The 5,000-nt window shown below is 53.4% G+C and overlaps 1 non-coding gene across 1 annotated transcript in view; it reads right to left on the bottom strand.

Annotated features, from left to right (window-relative positions):
- LOC124772883 overlaps positions 1–1,041 on the bottom strand; it is a 1,909-nt gene extending 868 nt beyond the window's left edge. Inside the window, exon 1 of the ribosomal RNA XR_007014339.1 lies at positions 1–1,041. This exon is cut by the window's left edge and continues 868 nt beyond it. This is a non-coding gene — a ribosomal RNA (small subunit ribosomal RNA).
- Between the last annotated feature and the right edge of the window lie 3,959 nt (positions 1,042–5,000).

Raw genomic sequence — 5,000 nt, 5'->3', positions numbered from 1 at the left:
GCTTTCGCTTCTGTTCGTCTTGCGACGATCCAAGAATTTCACCTCTAACGTCGCAATACGAATGCCCCCGCCTGTCCCTATTAATCATTACCTCGGGTTCCGAAAACCAACAAAATAGAACCGAGGTCCTATTCCATTATTCCATGCACACAGTATTCAGGCGGGCTTGCCTGCTTTAAGCACTCTAATTTGTTCAAAGTAAACGTGCCGGCCCACCGAGACACTCAATAAAGAGCACCCTGGTAGGATTTCAACGGGGTCCGCCTCGGGACGCACGAGCACGCACGGGGCGGTCGCACGCCTTCGGCTCGCCCCACCGGCAGGACGTCCCACGATACATGCCAGTTAAACACCGACGGGCGGTGAACCAACAGCGTGGGACACAAATCCAACTACGAGCTTTTTAACCGCAACAACTTTAATATACGCTATTGGAGCTGGAATTACCGCGGCTGCTGGCACCAGACTTGCCCTCCAATAGATACTCGTTAAAGGATTTAAAGTGTACTCATTCCGATTACGGGGCCTCGGATGAGTCCCGTATCGTTATTTTTCGTCACTACCTCCCCGTGCCGGGAGTGGGTAATTTGCGCGCCTGCTGCCTTCCTTGGATGTGGTAGCCGTTTCTCAGGCTCCCTCTCCGGAATCGAACCCTGATTCCCCGTTACCCGTTACAACCATGGTAGGCGCAGAACCTACCATCGACAGTTGATAAGGCAGACATTTGAAAGATGCGTCGCCGGTACGAGGACCGTGCGATCAGCCCAAAGTTATTCAGAGTCACCAAGGCAAACGGACCGGACGAGCCGACCGATTGGTTTTGATCTAATAAAAGCGTCCCTTCCATCTCTGGTCGGGACTCTGTTTGCATGTATTAGCTCTAGAATTACCACAGTTATCCAAGTAACGTGGGTACGATCTAAGGAACCATAACTGATTTAATGAGCCATTCGCGGTTTCACCTTAATGCGGCTTGTACTGAGACATGCATGGCTTAATCTTTGAGACAAGCATATGACTACTGGCAGGATCAACCAGGGAGCTGCGTCAACTAGAGCTGAGCAGCCGGCCGCCCGGGAGTGTGTCCCGGGGGCCCGCGCGAACACGCAAGCGTCCGCTCAATCATTCTGCAAACAGGAGGAGGCTGAGCTCCCCTGCACAATACACCTCGAAACCCTCTCAGGTCCCGGCGGCGCGCAGCGCCGTCCCAAGTACTTGGTCGGGTTCGAGAGAGGCGCAATCGCCCGGAGTTAGGCGAGTAGACGCTTTCGGTGCGACCACCCGTGCTCCCAACTGAGCTTGCCGCTGCCGACAGAGGCCCGGGAGCGTGCTGTCGTGGCATTGCCGGCGGGAGACAACACGCGCCACCTACGGTGACCGGCAGCTCCAACGCCAGCGCCACAGAAGGACAAAAGCCCCACTTGGGTGCCGAAGCGAACTCTCCCAGCACAGCGCACGCGCCAACACATCCGCACAGCTGCGATACAAACCACCAGCGAGAACCGCTGGGGCGACCGAGCAGCAGACGGCGTCGCGGCGCCGAGCGCCGGGCGGCAGCGCATCCTCAACGCACACAGTCCTCAATCGGACCAGCACACTGAAGATGTCCACCGCGCTTCGCACCGGGCCCGCGAGGACCTACTTTGGCCGCACGGCGCCGCGCGCAGGGTGCGCCGGCGCGCAGCTGCGACGCCTGCCGCGTCCGTCGGCCGGCGCGCCTGCCACTGGCCGCCCCCACCAGCCGGCTGTAGCGCGTGCGCCCACGCACCGCGCGGCCAGCACGCCGGGAGGCGCCCCCTCACCGGCCGGGGACGGTCCCACCCAGCCACCGCCGCGTATCGCTTCACACCCAGATGCCGTTCAGTTTCGTCGGCATGGTGGGTATCGCTGGAACAACCGGTTAGTACCTCAACCTATCGTCGCCATCACCGATTCACCCCTAGCGAGAACAACCGCACCACAACAGGTTACCATTTGTTCATTTGCGTAACTTCACCAGAAAACGCAGGCGTCCATCGCCATTTGCAACTTCCACGATTATTGCATGCCTGTGTCAGGTGTCACGCCACACTACGTCTGCCCACATACACGCAACAAAATGTGCACGCCTAGACAATACGTGGAAGGTGGCCCCCGTACGTATGCGATGTCCATTGCTCGAACGACTGTCAACCGGCCTCTGTAGCATGTCGCAGATATGGAACGCGGTGCACCATGCCATCACGGTGTGTGAGGAGAGACGACTAGGTCCGAATACATCAACAGACAGCTCATGCTGATCGCCATCCACGGCGTCCGTTCCTCCCACACGTCTCTATGGCGTACCACACTGCAATCCAGCTCTCATAGGGAGACGACACGTAGCTGCGTGCACAATATTTGCACTGTATGGTCCGCCGTTTTTGGGCGCAGTCGTTGTACGGTCACACATGTGCCACGATGTATCATTCAGTACATAAGGACGAATGTGCAGTACAGATTGTGGTTTACGCGTACGACATTAGCGGACAGTTGACACAGGCCGCACCACAACGTAGCCTGAGTACGTCGCATGCGGAGGGCATTGAACATGCAAAGTTCTCACCAACCAGCTTGCGAAGGCAGGGGGCAAGGTGGGGACGTGGGGAGGGGCGGCATGTACGTCCTGCTGCCATCCACATTACAGTGTACAGCAGGAGCATGTGGAAAGTGAGCAAGACTTGCAAGGTGTTTAACATGAAGCGATACACAGGGGAGCGGGGAGTGCGAGTAGCGAACTATATTGCGAGGGTTGCGGGTGGGCAACACTACACTAATTGAACGAGTCGTATAACAATTACAGAGCAGGTTTAGGCGACAACGTGGGTTACGTTAGGCGACAACGTGGGTTAGGTTAAGGCACGACGTGGGTTAGGTTAAGGCACGACATGGGTTAGGTTAAGGCACAACATGGGTTAGGTTAAGGCACAACATGGGTTAGGTTAAGGCACAACATGGGTTAGGTTAAGGCACAACATGGGTTAGGTTAAGGCACAACATGGGTTAGGTTAAGGCACAACATGGGTTAGGTTAAGGCACAACATGGGTTAGGTTAAGGCACAACATGGGTTAGGTTAAGGCACAACATGGGTTAGGTTAAGGCACAACATGGGTTAGGTTAAGGCACAACATGGGTTAGGTTAAGGCACAACATGGGTTAGGTTAAGGCACAACATGGGTTAGGTTAAGGCACAACATAGGTTAGGTTAAGGCACAACATAGGTTAGGTTAAGGCACAACATGGGTTAGGTTAAGGCACAACATGGGTTAGGTTAAGGCACAACATGGGTTAGGTTAAGGCACAACATGGGTTAGGTTAAGGCACAACATGGGTTAGGTTAAGGCACAACATGGGTTAGGTTAAGGCACAACATGGGTTAGGTTAAGGCACAACATGGGTTAGGTTAAGGCACAACATGGGTTAGGTTAAGGCACAACATGGGTTAGGTTAAGGCACAACATGGGTTAGGTTAAGGCACAACATGGGTTAGGTTAAGGCACAACATGGGTTAGGTTAAGGCACAACATGGGTTAGGTTAAGGCACAACATGGGTTAGGTTAAGGCACAACATAGGTTAGGTTAAGGCACAACATAGGTTAGGTTAAGGCACAACATAGGTTAGGTTAAGGCACAACATAGGTTTGGTTAAGGCACAACATAGGTTAGGTTAAGGCACAACATAGGTTAGGTTAAGGCACAACATAGGTTAGGTTAAGGCACAACATAGGTTAGGTTAAGGCACAACATAGGTTAGGTTAAGGTACAACATAGGTTAGGTTAAGGTACAACATAGGTTAGGTTAAGGTACAACATAGGTTAGGTTAAGGTACAACATAGGTTAGGTTAAGGTACAACATAGGTTAGGTTAAGGTACAACATAGGTTAGGTTAGGTTAGGTTACACGTTGTTGTAAGGAAAGGTGTAGGGGGGGGGCGGGGGCGGCAGGTTCGTTGATAGTGATTATAGTAAGTGAATGCTTGTGACATGATCAGATTTGTCACGTCAGGATGCACCTTTGGCTTATTAGAGGCGGCGCTCCAATTCTATGCTTGTGTCAGACCTGTGTCTTTGACTCATGTCATTGTTTGTGCGCTGTGACAGGAGGTACTATTGTGATGTTGGGTGCACCGTTGTATAGGACATGTGTGGGTGTTGGTGCCTGATCTGCGCAATGGTGGATGTCGAAAGGGTGGGATATTGTATTTTCCGCATGGACCTCCTGGTCTGGTTGTGATAGTGTGGATTGTGTAATGTGGCGGAGAGGATGCACTGGATGTTGTTCCATGCTGGTGCTTACATATTGTATGTGCGCCCGTTAGAAGCAGAGAGTGGTGCGTGATCAGAGTGGCTGGCTGACGTGTGGTTCCCATTGTGGGCAGACTCTTTCAGCATGTATACGGACAGTTGTATATATATTCTGTAGTTTGATGGCTCTGCATTGATTACTAATCAGCGCCGTGTGTACGGGTAATCTGGTTCCAGTCCAAAATGTTCCATCTGTGTACATTAGTGACAAAGACTCCCCTCATGCAGTGGGGCTCGGTCTGTTATAACTCTTCCGCGTAATATATTTGCCCCACGTTTTTGCGACTGCGAGTGCGAGTGCAACGCGCATGGGGACCGACATGCTGATGGCTCGGTATCGGACGCCGTACAGTGAGCAACGCGATCGCGTCTCTCGCTCGTAAGTGGTACAGGTCGCGGCTCATGTATAGGGACAGCGGGAATGTCGCATATTGGCAATAACTCTTCATGAAACGCACGTTATAGGGGTGGATTGCACTTTACGAGTGCGGGAAACGTCCGCCGTTCATCCGCTGGAGGTGCGCGTTTGGCGGTTGGGGTGGTGCACGAACGGGTGCGGGTGGAGTCATTGCCGGTCCACGGCTTCGTGCGGCAGAGCCACTGGAGATTGGGTGCTATGGTCGACAGAGGCTGCAGGCTTTGTGGGTGGCGTCGAAAGGCGGGCACTGTGGCGCCA

The sequence above is a fragment of the Schistocerca piceifrons genome, unplaced genomic scaffold (assembly GCF_021461385.2).
Source record: "Schistocerca piceifrons isolate TAMUIC-IGC-003096 unplaced genomic scaffold, iqSchPice1.1 HiC_scaffold_943, whole genome shotgun sequence".
NCBI lineage: Eukaryota > Metazoa > Arthropoda > Insecta > Orthoptera > Acrididae > Schistocerca > Schistocerca piceifrons.
This window is presented reverse-complemented; position numbering and strand designations above follow the sequence as displayed.